Here is an 18,144-nt window from a genome sequence, read left to right on the forward strand (position 1 = left end):
GAACTGAATGTAGTCTGGATGCTCTTTGTCGACAGAAGCTTTGTCAACAGTATCTGTTGACAAAATTCTTTCAACAAAACCCTGTAGTCTAGACGTACCCTTAGAGTCCTGTCTGAGATCAGCTGCTATTCGGTCATCTGTTAGCAGGTCACAGGCTGGCAGGTACCTAGGTCCACAGATCCTTGTGGATGAGTGTTCAGGATCTTGGCAAATTAGTACTAACTTTGATGCCATGAAGATTTGTTGTGAGGATAAAAAGCAGAAACTGCTAAATTGGGACCTTCTATCAGCAGATAGATGCCCAAGATCATGGTGATGCTATCAGATGTGGGATTATTGGAGTGGAGTACAAGAGTTGAAGAGGGTTTTTTTATTATTATTTTAGAAGTACAATATCTGTTAATGGCTAGTCCACTGAGGAAGTGAAGCCAAGGATGGACAAAGCCAGTGGATCATTTTCCAAACTAAGAAGATAATCTATATACTAAAACTACATTTGTAAAATGTTCTTGTCCTTCCAGCACTATTATATGCTCCGGAACACATGGCAGATCGTGGAAGTGCAGAACAGGAAGTTCTGTGCATTAAGAAGAATTTTTGGAAACACTGTAACAAATGTGAAAGCTACATTGTGGTAGAAGCACAAACTGTATCTTAGATTGGATTCCATCTAGAGGGACAGGAATGCACAGAGGACAAAAATGATCTATTGCAGAATGATCATCATTGCCATAGAGGAGACAACTTCTGATAGTGAGCCATCTTGCTCTGAACACACAGTAGTGGGGAAAATGGTTTGCTTCACATGCTACTAGGCTCAGGTGACTCTAAGTCTAAATAAGTGAGTGGTTAGAGATGAGAACAAGATTCAGAGAAACTGGCAACTTGCTTGCGGCTCTTCCAATCTAAAAATGGAGGTAACTGGGGTGAATGGACCTTACCAAAGTTTGCAAGAAAAGATTAGGTGATGGAAGTATATAGATAGGCCTTCATTGTTTTTACCCTTTCTTCTACTTTTGGATGAATAAACAAATAATGCTTTGCTTTATATACATTGTTCTTGAGTAGCTTTAATCAGTTGCTGTCACAAGTTCCTGGAGGAAAATGGTTTACAGGTGCCAAGCACAGTTGGGCTTGTCACGTTAAAACTGCTGGTATGGGGAGGTGGGAGAAGGCTGCAAATCAGAGTGAATTTAGGAGTGGTAAGTCTTCAGGGTGCCATCCAGAGACGGGTGAAAGTAGTGAAACCTGCCCTCAAGGAGATGCACTAGAGATGGACTAAAAAAGAGCTCATCCTATAACCATGACAAATGCCTTTCAACATAACTGAGACAAGGTAAGTGTAACCAACAAGGTGGAAGCAAGAGTTCAGCCTACAGGTTAAAATGGGGTCCAGGGTTGGCAGAGTCCCAGAAATGAGCTGAGGGATGGAAGCCAAATGCCAAAGCTGGAGGGTAAACTGGAGTTGTGAGGCAGAGCCAGGAATCAGTACTGGAAAGAAAGAAGCCTTATGCCAGAACTGGAGGATCAACCAGAGTCATCCTAAACCAGGGATTAGAGCCAGAGATCTGAAGCTGAAGGGGAGCAGGGACTGGAACAAGGGCAAGTAGCTCTGGGCTGGTACATGGTGAGCAGCTGCTAATCTGCTGTGGGGACCAGGTTTATATGCAAGGCTGCTCAGTCTTAGCAGTCAATCAAGGGCTGTGGCCACTCTGTCAGTTCCAAGGCAGGTCAGTTGGGCTCACTGGTTGCACAGCAGCAAAGTTAGTGAGAGAGCAGACTAGCAGCTGGTCCTAGCTTGCCTGGTCCCTGACAGCAGATGAGTTAATATCTTGGGACCAGCACAGCTACAACAATGCTGCTTTCAACATTACTCCTAGTGAACACCTTTACTGACAGGTGGATGGGTTAGCTAGGCAGATTTTATGAACCATACCCTCAGGACTCACTATATCACCTAGTCATCTGGAACCTACGTCAAGGCTTAAAATTTGATTATACTATAACTGGATACACAGAATTTCTCTGTCAGCCTGGTGTATTGGCATCTATATAAAATTTATATGTGAGGCAAATAGTGCATATAGCCAAACTGTGCTTTTAAAAAATCGCCCGTGCTTCACTCCAGATCTGGGACACATTGTGCATACATACTCCTCTAATAAATACTCTCTCATAGAAGCATTAGTAAAATTAGGCAAAGGAGTATGACATGACTCCAAAAATTCCATGTACATCAGATATTTTGTAATGATTTTGTTACAAGGCAGCCCATCAACAAACTAACCATGTGATAAACCTACAGGCAATTCCAGAGCTACTAGCTTAATGGCCAAGGGAGCCTGCCAACATGCCAGATGTCACTAAGAACTAGCTTTGTCACAACTAGCTTTTGAGTCCTGTGACTGCCCTCACACAACGGAAGAAATGGGACAATATATCTCACAGCTGTAGGGAAGCATTCTATCACTCTGCTGGGATAATGCTGCCATTTAAAGCAAATGTTTTGGAGAGAATAACAATGATGTATAATAAAAAGTCTCCCTGACTTTAATAATTCTTATTCAGTAAATTGTAACTCTAGCATAACAGAGTTTGGATCAAAACTTTCTAGTTTGGCTGTGTCTGGTTGCAGTGGTTTGGTTTTGTCTCTTGGAAGGGTTCTCCATGCAGACGAGATGCATTTCCGAGTTTCCCAAAGATAAGGAGCACTTACAACTTTAGCATGTGCTCAAGCCCCTCTTTGGACAAAATATTAGTTGCATTTGTCCCTATCTTTTCTGTGGTTGCCACCTCTCTCTCATATATTATTGATACAAACATTTTTCTTTTTCAGAAAAAAAGTGCTTGCAATTTCCTGCCTGACTTCAGCTAGGTAGCACCTCTGAGAGTAAAGTTACTGATAAAAATCATGGCTGATATGGACTACTGCATGCTGAGGAGGGAAGGTACAGAGGCACAGATACATTGTAAGATAATACTCCAAGAGGCAGAGGAGAAAAATTCTGAGTGGTCTCTATTTTTAGACACGTGGCATGACCTATATCTGTAGTATACTCTTACCGTGTGTGCGTGAGAGACTGAAATGTTCTGTTCATCCCGATGGCAGTTCATCTGTGTGCAAAGGGCCATAAAAAAGGCCTGTGCACTACTCAAACCCCTTTTTTAAATTCTCAAGCAAGGGCTTCATTGTAATAGGTGTATAGGCTTTGTGTTGGCCCTCTATACAGCAGTGATTTTTTCCACTCTCACTGAATAGCCCTATGTGATCTTCCCAGCACCAGCCTTCTTATGTGCCTTATATCTGCCCTTGAGTGATCACCCCTAGGTTAAAGCACATTTTTATATCAGTGGCTCTTCAGTGCTTTCCTTTGCTGCTGAGACTACCAAGGAGGGAGCAAGCTGTACTGATGATGCCTGTGCAATGGGGAATAGACTGAAACCAGTGATTTAGTTAATGTAAGCCACTAAATAGCCTTCATAGGATGGTGAATGGCTCTTCCTACTGGCCTGAGATGGCCTCACATCATTGAACCAAGTCTGTACTGAATATATTGCAGATCACCTGAGCCAGCCAGTGTCCCTGACCTACTGCATAGATTAAATTGTATAAAGATTGGTCCCTTATGTAAGTGTATTTGCAATACCTTTTATGAAAGTTTTACCTATTGCTCACAAATGGGGAGGAACAAGTAGGGAAAGTAGACGTGGGTGGCAACTTGGGAAGCAGTGATCATGAGATGGTAGATTTCAGGATCCTGACAAAAGGAAGAAAGGAGAGTAGCAAAATACACACCCTGGATTGCAGAAAAGCAGACTTTGACTCCCTCAGAGAACTGATGGGCAGGATTACCTGGGATGCTAAAATGAAGGAGAAAGGAGTCCAGGAGAACTGGCAGTATTTTTAAAGAAGCCTTATTAAAGGCACAGGAAGAAACCTTCCCGATGCAAAACAAGAAAAGCAAATATGGTAGATGACCAGATTGGCTTACTGGGGAAATCCTTGGTGAGCTTAAACACAAAAAGGAACCTTACAAGAAGTAGTAACTTGGATAGATGACTAGGGAGAAGTATAAATATAGTGCCTGAGAATGCAGGGGAGTTATCAGGAAGGTGAAAGCACAATTGGAATTACAGCTAGCAAGGAATGTGAAGGGTAACAAGAAAGGTTTTTACAGGCATTTTAGCAATAAGAGGGTGATCAGAGAGGGTGTGGGGCCCTTACTGGATGAGGGAGGTAACCAAGAAGGCTAATGGAATATTAGGTTGCATTAGGAGGAACATTACCAGCAGATCTAGAGAAGTGATTATTCCCCTTTATTCGGCTCTGGTGAGGCCACATCTGGACTATTGCATCCAGTTCTGGGATCCCCACTATAGAAAGGATGTAGATGCAATGGAGAGGGCCCAGCGGAGGGCAATCAAAATGATTGGGGGCTGGAGCATATGACCTGTGACATGAGGCTGAGGGATTTGGGCTTATTTATTCTTCAAATGAGAAGAGTGAGGGGAGATTTAATAGCAGCCTTCAACTTCCTGAAGTGAGGTTCCAAAGAGAATGGAGAGAGACTGTTCTCAGTAGTGACGGATGGCAGAACAAGGAGCAATGATCTCAAGTTACAATGGGGAAGGAATAGATTGGATATTAGGAAAAACTATTTCACTAGGAGGGTGGTGAAGCACCGGAATGGGTTACCTAGGGAGGTGGTGGAATCTCCATCCCTAGATGTTTTTAAGTCTTGGCTTGACAAAGCCGTGGCTGGGTTGATTTAGTTGGGATTGAACCTGCTTTGGGCAGGGGGCTGGATTTGATGACCCTCTGATTCCAGCCCTATGATTCTATGAAAATTCTGTTTTGCTAACTGTGGGGACACATCAACAACAAAATCCTACCCAAAACTGAGCGCAGAGCCCTCCTTTGCCTTGGATGTTATGTTGAGAGAGACCTGGAGAATTCACTCTGATGATAATCTATGGCCGAGAAAATCACAGTTGCCTTTCACATTTTGCTTCTCCAAACATCCTACTGCTTCTATAGCTCACTTCTCTGCTGATGGGTGACTCGCTCTTCCTCCCCTCCTCTGGCTACATAAAAATAAGAGAGGGGTTGATTTCAAAGGTCTCGATGCTTAGTGGGAGGAAAAAGAAGATTCTTGTGTTCAGCATCAGGTCCTGCTACTATCATTACAGCATCTATCCTTTGCCACTATGGTTATCAGTACTGTGGTTATCAGGCTTTGCAGCTGTGACGTCCGTAACTGCTATTTTCCCTCTGTTTCTTTTAAAGAGAAGAAAGCATATTTGGTACTAGATGATCTTCCCAAAATCAGCTTGATTTGAGTGGGGCTGTTTAAGGTTACAGCTGAATGTGAGTAGAAGTACTATAATTTGGCCCTTTAAACTAGAATTACAATAACCCAGACCTGAATTTGAATATCCATTCCCATTTAAAAGGCATAGTACGAATTGCTATGTGAATCAAAACTGAACAAAACATCACAATAGGATCTTGTATTTTTTTAAATTTCTCATAGATGTGTTTTCAGACTTTTTATGTATAGCCGACTGACCTTGATTGGCAGGAGGGATTGAGCCTGCAACCTTAGGGGCTAAAGCCATATACCTCTACCACGAGCTAAAAGACAATTGTCTCTTAGCCAAAGCTGTAGAATGCACTTCACTCTCCCTTGTCAGTGGTCTCAGTGCCTGTGGGTTATATTTAAATAAGATAATTCAGTGTTGGGGTTATAATTACTGGCAGTTTTGCTGTATTTCTTAGTCTGATATGTCAATTTAATACTGGGATACAGGGAATCTGAGTATAGAAAAATGTGGAGGATAAAAATAAACTGCCCTTACTCTATATTTAATGCATGTTATTTAATGTTCATAGTAATATTTCTAGGCCTGTTACATATCCAACCAATTGCCTTTAGTGTGCTGGATTATTCTAGAGAGATCACTTTATTGAAAGTTACTAAAATGTAAGCCAAGAGCTGTGCACGTTAAATTCTTATTTCTAAAGATTTCCATTTTCTTCTGCAGACCTTTCACTTTACTCTCTGGTTGTATTATGAAAAGCTGTGCTTATAGTAAACCTATTGTCAACTGAAAATAGAAAATACTTTGCTACAAGGCAATAGCTAATTCACTATTCTTCAGGGACTGATATTCATCTGTCCTTCAATAAAAGCTAATGGTTAAATAGACCCAATGCACTCAGCTCATCTAGGAAGAAGTCAATGCTTGGAGGCTAGAATTCAATCGAAGTTCATACAGAAGTACTTTTACTGCAGACAAGAACATACTCACATTTACTTTTAAAATATGACAATGTTACCAAAAGTCTCAACTAGTTGGGGGTGGTTAATACATGAGGAAGTCTTGTCAGCAGACTGGGTTGTAGACAATCAGGCTTAGTGGTCAGAGTCTACATTCCAGAGCTAACTGTTGAGGCAAAAGCAGTCAGAAATCAGAACTGAGGTTGGAAGTGGGTTGCCAGGAGTCAGGGAATGCAGAAGCAAGGCTGGAATGGAAGATGAGCAAAGCTGAGTTCAGGACAAGATCTGAGCTGGAGCAGAGGAGGAGCAAAGTGGAAGCAGGGTTTGGAGTGTCAAGGACAGGAAGGCAAATCATCCTCCAGCATACACAATAAGTAGCCCCTGAGCTACTGCTGCTACAAAGTTTAAGAACCAGCCTGCTAGTTTCCTCCACCAATCAGTCTGGGTGGTCCATCAGGTAGCCTGTCTGGCTCATTAGGGCATCAGAAGTACTGAGCAGATATTGTGAGGGCCTTACTTCTGGAGTATCCATTTAGTTGCTTCTGCAAAAGGTTTTTTTTAAATCATTTTTAATTGTTGTATTTATTTTCTTTGAAAGGATTTGAAATATTTAAGCTATAGTCTTCTTGCTATTTTTTGGTTTGGTTGGTTGGTTTAATAACTCACTGTCCAGTGGTTTACCCTTGGGATTCCATTTTTGTTGTGCATTCCCAGAGAGAGAGGAGAAAATAAGTAGTTTCCCTCCAGATACACATCATTCTGGCTACAGGTCCTGCTGCGCTTCTCAGTACATATCAAACAATCCAAGAAGAAAAGAAGCTCATTTGAGAAATCAGCAGCAAAAACACCCAACCAAACCAGAACCAAACCAAACTCATCACCAAAATAGCATCCTACATGATTACAGAAAGGGATTTATAAGCAAGCTTACCACCTGAAGTAAAATATACATGAAATCATATGGCAGATGCTGCAGTCTGTGTGTTTTGGATGGTCCTCCAACAGATGTAGTGAAAATGTATAATCTATACTTAAGCGAATAGTGACATAGCTATTTCAAGCATGTGCATGAAGAGCAATACAATGGCCTGATTATGCCAGATTTTTACTTAACTGAAGTACGCAATCAGTAGATCACACACAGCCCCATCTTGCACCTATTGAAATCAATTGTAAAATTCCCACTGGTTTCAATGGAAGCAAAATGGTACCCAGACCAACTGTGAGTCTGTCATACTTCAGCAAGAGCTCAGGGGAAATGAATTAATGCACGTTGTATTCACATCATGCTTGTGGATGTAAAGTGATCACTACCAGAATGGAAATGTTTTCATGGCAGCAATATGACAGAATTGAGTAAGTTCTCTGGGAGATGGCCAGAAGATTCCTTGCTCTCTCTGACCCACTGGGCACTGGCCCCTGCCAGGTGGAGGACCCCAGACTGTGAGAATCAACTCCTATTTTCTAAATAGTCTCCCAACATACAATTTAAATCTTAAAGAATATTTATCTCTCCTCCCCCACCACTGCTTGGCCAAATAGAGCTGTGCAGGTCTCTAGTGTTATCACTTCAGAATGCCTCTAGATGTGCAGGAAGAGAGAATCCTCTAGAATTGGACACTGACACTAGGCAGATGCGATTGTCTTGTGGTTAAGGCACTGGACTTAGGACACCAGTGACCAGCTCAGTTACTTGCTCTCCTATATTTGTGTATTTCTTGTCTCTTCTCTCTGACGTGGGAAAAATATTGCCCTATTGCATAGTCGTGTTGGGAGGTTAAATTAGTTAATGTGCATGAGACGCAGATGTAATGGAGTCCATATATAAAACCATTCTAATGAGTTGGCCAGCAACTTTCGTATAGGAAAAAAAGACCGTAAAGTAACTGTAACCATTTCTGTCTCGTATGTAAAAATGGAAATTTATTTGGATATTTCAGAAGATTTCATTATATACTTCCCCTTTGATATGAAAGATAGTCCAACTGTGTTTCACAAAGGGGTGAAAACTGTTGTTACAGTAATTGTGTAGCCACATATTTTACACTCTCCAACAGATCAAAAATAGCCATGGACAATATAATCCATTTTAATGACAGGAAAAATATTGACCAAGACGTGCACTGTCCTCTAATCTTTTTGCAATTAAATTGCAAGGCTACATTTCACTTGGATTGGGACCAGAGAGTTAAACTGGTATTTATTTTGATTTGGTTCAGCTTTGGGTTCAGTTGCATCCAGTGTGTTCAGTTCAGTTCTGGTTCAGGTGACAAAAAAAAAGTTATGGTTTGGTTGCTGGTTCAAATCCAATTTCACTCATAGTGGAAGTAAATTCTAAGATGAAAACTAAAATTAAAACTCTTTTGATGTTGAACAATTATTTAAGTTTTAACTTCACATACGTTTCCCTTGTGTGTGTCCAGTGTCAATTCAATAGAATGATGTTTTATGAACAATGTGTTTGAGTGAACCAAATAACGTCTTCAATACTTGCTCTGTCATGTTGGGCTCTGCCTCAGATGGAGCAATTAGAGGGAGGAGCTGCCTCAGGGGTCAGGGATGGGTGAGAGGAGACCAGTATAAAAGAAAAGTGTTGGGGAGTCATTACCTTTTTCCATGGGTTTGAACTTTTGGGGAAAGGGAACAATCCATCTCTTCTCTCCCTAGTGGGGAGCCTAAGAGAGTTCAGCTCTTTCTCTCTTCCTGCCCCCACCAGCTTCTTCATGTTGTGTGCAGGAAGCTACCCCACCTTCTTCCTCATCCCCCACCTCTATTCTTATGGGCTGGCCTCCTTCTACTCTCGTTCTCTTTACACTGGCACAGGTCTTTCTGGTAACAATAAAATGCCTATTTGTGATTTTGTAGGGGCTTTTTTATAAAGAAAATAAGACCCCAGCATTGTAGGGTTTTTGGTTTTTTTTAAATCTTGGGCTTCAAAAATATTGAACCTTTATTTTAACCAGTGACCCACATTTTTATTAGGAAGGACTTAATGATTGTTCAGCTTTGGTTCTGGATCAAGTAAAAATACCAGTTTGAATTGGTTCTTGTTTGACTCCCTGATTGGAACAGCTTCCGGTGACCATGGTTCAGGGGCACAATCAAAGGACCTTGCATCAGTGGATGACTACTACAACAACAACAGACTTTGGCAGTGCAACTGTACTGGCACTATGCCTCTGGCATTGACAAGTTTTGTGAGTTTCTCCTTAAAATCGGCCCTAAGTCTCAGTACATAGCAGTGATAACACCTGAGCCCTGGCTGTGCTACTGCTATGATAACTGCTGTTAGTATGATATGAGTTCTGCACTAATTTTCTAGGGTATATACTGTTGTACATATCTTTAGCATTTGCATTATCAGTCAAAACCTAAAACCCAGTGTGGGTATTGAACTCATGACCTGCATAATAAAGAATACTCTCACTGTGGCTATGATGGGTGTAGTGTCTTAAAAGTGACTTAGTATATTTCATTTTAATTCCACATGAGGTTTCAGTTAATTGTTTATTAAATTAGATTATATTATCCTGCTATACAATTATTAATTACTGTGGTTACAATAATGACCTCTAGTAAGAGGTACTGCCACTCACAATGCAGGAACATACAGAAGGCAGATACTTAAATCTGCTAAAATTATTCATCTTCCAGTTCATACAAGAAGGGAATTTTAAAAGTTGTTCCAGGGAAGATCTGCAGCTGCTGTTTACTGTCATTTAGAATGTCAATGACTCCTTCAAATTGGTTGGTGAGTGACAGAAATGTTTAAGGAATGATCATGGAGGGCCAGGGATTGATTTAAATCACCTCTTAAAACAGTTTATGAATATATGGTATTTCATTTCCCTGAGTGGTATTTTTGCTAAATTAAAATGACCTTGGAGAACTAAAATATTTGGTGAGTTCTTCAAATATGATAATTCAGAATCAATTGTACTAAACGGTCATAAGTGGAAAGACCTGGTCCATTCAAATGCATGGTTTTTCACTGAAGAGCTCTGCTAAACATACTGCTGAATGTAGATGAGGCATTTCATACCAGGCAAAGGGATCACAGTCATCTTGAAAACCAGAAAGAACCAAGAACTATTTGATATATGTGAGGAAGGGTATGGAATTAAAAAAGCTCCCATGAATTCACATTGTTTCTTTTGCCTCTTCTGCTTTTGTAGAAATGACTGACTTTGCTTTTTAAATGTCATCCATATTTATCAGACTGCATGGTTCTTGACATTTAGGAATATTTTTCCATCAAATTGTAACTGAAGCTTTGACAAAGGGTGCTAATTATCAAGGGACTGGAGGGCTTGGGATTTTTTGTTTTATTTGGTTGGTTGTTTTAAGAACCAGCAGGTTCTGGAGAGAGCGAATTATCAGCCACTTCTTATGCTCTCAAAGCTGTGTCTTTCCCCCCTATAGTTACAAACATTGTTATAATCCTGAATTAAAATATTGACTGAAATATGTACAAAGTAGAGAGGGAGTTGAGTAGCAGTAGATGCTAAATAACAGACAAGTCATTAAGTTAGTTATGCCATACTACTTGCAGTAAACATTAGCAATCAATTGAAAATGCCAATTACATGTTGGCGATGATTTCTTTGCCTTAGCGATGCCCAGTTTGTGCAATGTTGCTACATGACCCATAGCAAAAATGGCCCCTAGAGTATGAGAAGTCATACGAGTAAATTGCTGTAATGCTTAAATGGAGGATTAGAAAATGTCCACAGGGAAGAAGGTTGCATTTTTTATATTGAGGTCTAATCTAGTGTTTGTCACTAAAGGTTGTGCATAATGGAAACACTCTGATGTTTTTGTCCTCCTTCATAATAAAGACATACTGAGCTCAGATCAGTCACACAGGGACCGTTTTTAAAAATCCTTTCCATGCCGATCCAAATGAAGACTAATGTAAGAGTACGGATATACATTTGCATTCTAATATTAATCCATTCTCAGTTGCCTAGCAATGGCACACTGAGGAAGCAAGAAAGATATATGGTGTAGAATAAATTTTTATTTGTATTGATAATCTTGGCTCCATATAGTCCTTGTCCACTTTGACCCTGTGTGCCATTACCTATAAATGATTTGATTTCCTTGACTGCTCAAGTATAGCACCCTTTTGGCTTTAAGCAGGAGTACTGCTTAAGTAGGAAATATAGTATCAAGTCTATTAGAAAATCAGATTTAATTTAGTTACCATGTCAAAGGTTACTGTGAATATGTACTCCATGATTTCATCTGTGCTAATAGTGACTCTGAGGTCAGGTTATCAGAATTAATTTGGTAAGAGCCCAAGGTAAACAGCACTTCTATATCTGGTGAAGGGATACTTTAATGTTATTAAATGTAAGCTGACACATTGTCCTACTTTAATGATAAATGGACATCCAACCCTGGTTTCTGCAGTGAAGGTATAAAGACTTTCTTGGCTGCCCATATGGCCTAATGAGTTGCCAGTTTTCAGTGGGCACTTGTGGCAGAAGAAATATGGACCTAAGCCCTTCTTATAAGGGCCAATGGCAGTAGCAGGGCAGTCCAAGGAGCAGAGGCTGGGAGTGGAGCCGTTTGGGGGGCTGCAGATGGGTCTGAGTGTGGAGCTGGGCAGGAGGACTGCAATTAACTTCCTCTGGTCCAGCAAACTCCCTCATTCAGGACCCGAGGTTGCCAGACCACGGAGATCTAACCTTGTAACACAAACATTATCCTTTGAGTTTTCCTAGTTTGAATCTTCAGCACTGAGAGGAACCCAGAGCAGACTGGGAACACAATGTCCACATTAACTTGAGCAGGAAATCCTACCATGGAATGGAAGACAATGCTACAAAGAAAAATACTTCTGGTTGGCTCCACCTCCTTCTTACCCACAGGTCCAAAGCCTTACAGAGAGCAAACCGAGGGACTTCAGTGCAAGTGAACAATGAATGTCACAGAGGTGGTATTCTGCCTTAGTCCAAACACAGAGTTGGAGAGGATGATTTGGCCCTTTGTTCTTCAAGCAGTGGCGGATATAGGGCAGGGAGAGCGGGGCGGCTGCCCCAAGCCCCGCGCTTCAAGAAGCCCCGCGTATGTGCCGTGTCAAAGGGGGGGGCCTGCGAAATTGTGCTGCCCGGGGCACCACAAAATCCTCATCTGCCCCTGTCTTCAAGACATAAGACTTCTGCAAATTTTTCTACAAGTCAGCAAACTGAGAAAATGTATGCCAGTGTCAAGAATTGTGGAATATGGAACATTGTATTCAGCAAGGTAACCAATAGATAATTGACATAGATAGCTTTATGACAGTCATTAGACAAACTTAAGAATGAGGAGTAGAGTTAGTAAGACAAATTGTCAGACTTCTCATTGTATATATCGATAATTCATTTGCACACCTGGGCTTAATTCTCCGCTGTGTTTCAATACTGTATGTGTAAGCAGCTGCACCTGTGTAAAAGTTTATCATTATTGTATATTCCTCTTGTACAAAGTAGATGCAATTATTACTAAGCTGTCTGTCTGAACTGAAGAGTGATCAGTAAAAAGGGTGCAATTAGCAAAAATTAAATTGCCCTTTTTCTCTGGCTTGGTGCCCTAAAAATCTGGTTTAACTGGCAGGTATAAACCACAGTATGTATCAGTTGTATGTTGAGATATGTCCTTTCATATTTTCCATTTTGTGTTTCCACTTTCGTATGTTTATTGCCTGGTACAAAGGCTCTCACTGATCACACTTGCCTGGGCACAGTATTTAAAAGTCATTGAGGACCTGTACAGACAGAAGATTTGGGCCAGAGAGGAAAAAGTAACAAAGCTGGTGAGCGGATGAGACTGTTTAGAGAATTTATCAACAGCTTATTAATTCTGTTTGTGATTGTGAACTTTCTGTTTAAGTATTTATGATGATCTTCACTGCATTCTTGCCTGAGATTCCTTGTATGGAGATGGAGGAGTACCTTAGGTGGGCTATCAATTTCTGAATAGGTCTTACCTGCACAGAGCAAGAGTATGCATCCTAGGCAAAATCCATTTTTTCCAGCTTCTCTGCAGAGACTTGGAGTTTGGAGAGGTAGAAAATTCCCAGAAAGAGAAAAAAGAAACCAAATGTTGTTTGGGCCTTTTAAAAAACAGACAGGCTTTGAAATTTGGGAGAGGGGAGCAAAGGGGCAGGTTTTCAGAGTGAGGAGAAACATTTTTGACTGCCTGAGCTACAGGACACTCTGCAGCAGTTGTTGGGGGGAGAGGAAGACATTATCTGATCTGGATCAGAAGGTCTGAGCTAGAAGAACGTAATTCAAGAGATGGGACTTGGAGCTCTGAAAAGACACTGATGCAATTCCCACTGAATGCACAAGAGTGGGGGGAAAGACTGAGGCAAGGAGTAGTATAAAAGTGTTTATTGTTTGCCTGAATCTGCAGGTGACAACAGGAAAGGGCAAAAAGAGTCACATACCCCTCCCCGAATGCAGTGGGTGGAGGAGGCAAGGGGCCAGCAGCTAGAGCTACAAGCGAAGAGATAGGACCAGAGTCTCTCCTCTTCCAGCCAGGCTGCCGGGGACACTCAGCACTGTTGCTGCACCCTCCCGACCCATAATGCAGTGCAATGGCTGCACTTCTTCCAGGCAGCTGCTGTGATGTACTGGGCAACATCTCTGGCAGGTTCTGGGTGATGCTGCAGCACCCTGTGACCTTGAAGTGGTACCCATCACACACAGGGTTTACAGTTTGGTTCACAGGCTCTCAACATCCCCACCATAAAACTTGTTCCATCACCCCTGCCATGGGCAGCACCCCAGGTTGGTACCCAATTTGTGTCCCTTCCCATTACTTGCCACGAGGTGACAATTATCTTAGACACAGTTTGGCAGAAGGATTTGTATGTGCTTAAACTAGCATGTGTTCCTGAGGGAAATAACCATGCCCATGTGGAGGCAGTTCTGGGAAACTGTGTTCTTAGTCTGCTGGGGTGTCTTGGAGGGTTGGGGATCAGTACTATCCTAGGCAGCTGGGCTGTGTGGGTCCTACGTCCAGAGGAGGTATCAGACAAGGAGTCACCACTGAGGAAGTATAAAAGTTGATTCAACAGATTAAATAAGTAGTCTCAAGCACTGAGACTGTTGGTTTGTGCTGGGTCAATGCACAGTCAAGTTCCAAAGCACAACAAGCACTTGAACAAGAAGTTTTGATGTGGCGACTGCCAACAGCATACAGTAAAACCCATTTTTAAAATGTATAAAAATACCGTTGTTCTAGCCCTGCAGAGACCAGCATCCAGAGTGTCAGAGATGGGGCCCAGCACTGACTACTGAGAGTCAGCCAAGACCCTCTCCCTCCCCGCCCCACCATGGGACTTCAAACTAGAGAGCCAGAAGAAGATACTGTCCCTCGGGAAAGGGGGAAATGAAGACACAGCTAAGGGACCCTTTTTGTTTTGTTTTGTTTTAGCTGGCCAACGTTCTCAGCGCTCATCTCCAGACTCCTCCTCGGTGTGCAATCTGCAGGAAAAGGCGCCAGGGCCAGCATTGGGAAATATTAAGTGTTTGGAGGTAGGCAGTTTGTTGATTGTTTAATGTTTAGTACTTAGTAGTTAATCATCTTCCTCTATTTTCCTGTTCCTAACAAAGACTCCCTATCCAAGATTGTTGTTTTGGGGTGTGTCGTTTCCTCACTGGGGTTCGTGTCGATATACTTTTTCTCGTGTAGTTGGATTTATATGCCTTGCCAGTTGGGGGTACATTGCTCATTTTCTCAAGGGATAGCATCCTTGTTTCCCATGCCCAGCGAGGGGGCACAAGGTGTCTCAGAAAAAGAACCGATGGACCAACCCATATGCAGAGAGGTGAGATGCCACACCAAGTAGCAAAAGCCAGGAAGGAGGCTTGAGTCACACCTCTGGGGGAAGGGCCTACACTGGAATTCAGAATCAGTGGCCATGTGTGAAAATGTAGACATTACTTTTTCAATTCCTCAGTTTCCGCATCTGTAATACAGAGACCACGATGCCTATCTCATATAAATGTTGTAATGTTTTATTCATGATTATAGAGTGCTCAGCAGGCACTATAGAAATTCAATTTTTTTTATTAAAAGCCATTTCATGGCCTTGTCCTATTTTATTTATTCCCGTTGACCTTTGAAATTGGTCCATCCTGAACTTCTTACCATTCCTAAATATCATCTGAAGTCATGTGGTTATAGAATCTTTAGTCTCTTTGTTCTTTAGCTTTGCTTATCATTGCTGATTGAAGTAAATGCACCAGCTGCTGATGCTTTTGGTATGCAAAGGTTATATTTTCTCTTAAGTATTTTTATAATCATTCTTTTAGGAAATATCCATGATTTGGTATTAATACTCCTTGGCCTCAGTAGATTAGACAATTGAATTTGGAAACAGTCACTCCAGGGACTGTGTTTGATTCTTTACTGCATAGGAAATGAATTCCTTTAAATAGGTTGGAGAGCTATTTAAATAGGTTCAGTTATCTACCAAAAGACAGGTAAAACATTAAATTGAAGCCTGCCTCAGTTGTTGTTTCTTAACTAAAGTGATGGGGGAGGAGAATGCACTTTCTTTTAGCAAAATAACATAAAGTGCTGTGACATCAGAAGACTACTTTAGTAAAGTCTGATAGAGAAGCCATTTCTAGCAGATAAATATTGCAAAGGCATGAACTACATGCATAGAGGTGCTTAGATCTTTAATGGACTGTAAACACCATATTAGCTTACAATAAAATGTTAAGTAAGGATTTAGGGATGTAAACTCTCCATAAAATTTGAAAAGACTCCTTTCCTGCACAGCTGTCTAGCTGCTACTGGGAAAGGATATCACTACTAGGGGAATAGTAATAGAAATGTACCCGTGTTAGTCTGGGATAGCTGAAGCAAAATGCAGGACAATGTAGCACTTTAAAGACTAACAAGATGGTTTATTAGATGATGAGCTTTCGTGGGCCAGACCCACTTCCTCAGATCAAATAGTGGAAGAAAATAGTCACAACTATATATACCAAAGGATACAATTAAAAAAAAATGAACACATATGAAAAGGACAAATCACATTTCAGAACAGGAGCGGGATGCGGGGGGGAGCGGGGGGGGAAGGAAGGAAGGTAAGTGTCTGTGAATTGATGATATTAGAGGTGGGGAGAGTGGGATGTTTGTGAGCTAATGGAATTAGAGGTGATAATTGGGGAAGCTATCTTGGTAATGGGTAAGATAGTTTGAGTGTTTGTTCATTCCTTCTCGGAGAGTGTCGAATTTTAACATGAATGACATGTTACCTTCCTTCCTTCCTTCCCCCCCCCCCCCCCCCCGCATCCCCCTCCTGTTCTGAAATGTGATTTGTCCTTTTCATATGTGTTCATTTTTTTTTTAAATTGTATCCTTTGGTATATATGGTTGTGACTATTTTCTTCCACTATTTGATCTGAGGAAGTGGGTCTGGCCCACGAAAGCTCATCATCTAATAAACCATCTTGTTAGTCTTTAAAGTACTACTAGGGGAAACATTGCTGCATTGTCCATCTTCAGAGAAAATGTTAGGTGAAACCACCATTGAAGAGATTTGTTATGGTAAATCTACTATACACTCTGGGCAACATATAGGAATAGTAGCTTCTCCTGGAGAGTTCTATCCTTCACTGTATTTTGCTCTCAGACCTCTTTCAAGGCATTTAATCAATTCTTCAATATAATTGAGCCACTATATCTGTGTCTTCACGGTTTTGAAAATAGTATGAGTCTTATGAGTTACGTGACTTTTAACCTTGATAGCTGCTTCTATTTGTAGCCCTTGTCACATAGTTTAAGCTTCCAGGAACCATATCCTATATGATAATGGCAAGAACCTTAAAAGACTTGCCGAGTCACAGAGAAAACTGCAGCACAGGTGGCTCACTTAGGATTTTCCTCTATGTTCATTGAATGTCTGTTTGATCACTGGAGACACACACACACACACACACACACAAAATCAATCTTGCAAGGGCTCCAAGATTTTTTGCATGAGTGGGGAATCTTTTCGGGGTCAGGGCCACTGAGCCTAGGGGGGTCCAGCCTAGTAGACTTTGTATGCTCCACCTGTATGGTGATGTGGTGCCAGGGGAGGCTGGAGTGCCAGGCCGGGGTCCCCAGTGCTGGGGACAGGAGGCTGTCCTGTGACTCAGGGGCCTCATGCAGGCTGCATCTGGCCTTCAGGACTTAGGTTCCCCATCCCTGTTGTACAGCATCTGAGAAACTCCAATCATTTCCCATGTTCCTGTCCTACCTTAACCCTGAAAAAAAAACCACTCAAATTTGTAACCTCCTTTCTCACTCTCATAACTGCTCCTTCTCTTTTAAGAGTCAATGAGCATGCCGAAGTTCTGGTGACCTCTTGGCTGGACTAAACACATCATTCCTTTTACATTGGTCATCTTTTGAACTTCCTCTGAGGCTTTTTGTTTTGTTTGGGGGGTTTAGTTGATTTTGGTCTTGTGTGTTTGTTCCCCACAATGTCCTGTGCACCACTAATAAGGAAACTCCCACAAACAAACTTGGACATTCCAGTAACAGGAGCAATAGTGCAGTCCAAGGGCACGCTGATTGCGTAGCTCAAGTCAGAATAGCTTATTTTGACTTTTGGTGCTGTCTACACAGCAGTTACTTCAAGATAGACCACTCTTCCCCTGACTTCCCTTACTACTCATACAATAAGGGTTATAGGAATTAGAGTAAGCAGTTCTTCACCTCAGCATTATTTCAACATTATGTCAAAAGAACTGCTTGTGTGTCGATACTGACTATGTTATTCCAAAATAACGCTGCTGTGTAGACATAGCCCAAGAATGCTAGTAGATATTTCATCAGACAAGTCTAGTCCAAAGAGCTATCCATG

At 41.5% G+C, this 18,144-nt stretch overlaps 1 long non-coding RNA gene across 1 annotated transcript in view; it reads left to right on the plus strand.

Annotated features, from left to right (window-relative positions):
* LOC142829926 (uncharacterized) overlaps positions 1 to 18,144 on the plus strand; it is a 98,470-nt gene that overhangs the window by 66,643 nt on the left and 13,683 nt on the right. The window contains exons 2-4 of the long non-coding RNA XR_012904857.2: positions 12,002 to 12,533; positions 12,984 to 13,083; positions 14,712 to 14,812. This is a non-coding gene — a long non-coding RNA (uncharacterized LOC142829926). The remainder of the gene's footprint in view (positions 1 to 12,001; positions 12,534 to 12,983; positions 13,084 to 14,711; positions 14,813 to 18,144) is intronic.

The sequence above is a fragment of the Pelodiscus sinensis genome, chromosome 1 (genome assembly GCF_052426305.1).
Source record: "Pelodiscus sinensis isolate ZL-2025 chromosome 1, ASM5242630v1, whole genome shotgun sequence".
NCBI classification, from domain to species: domain Eukaryota; kingdom Metazoa; phylum Chordata; order Testudines; family Trionychidae; genus Pelodiscus; species Pelodiscus sinensis.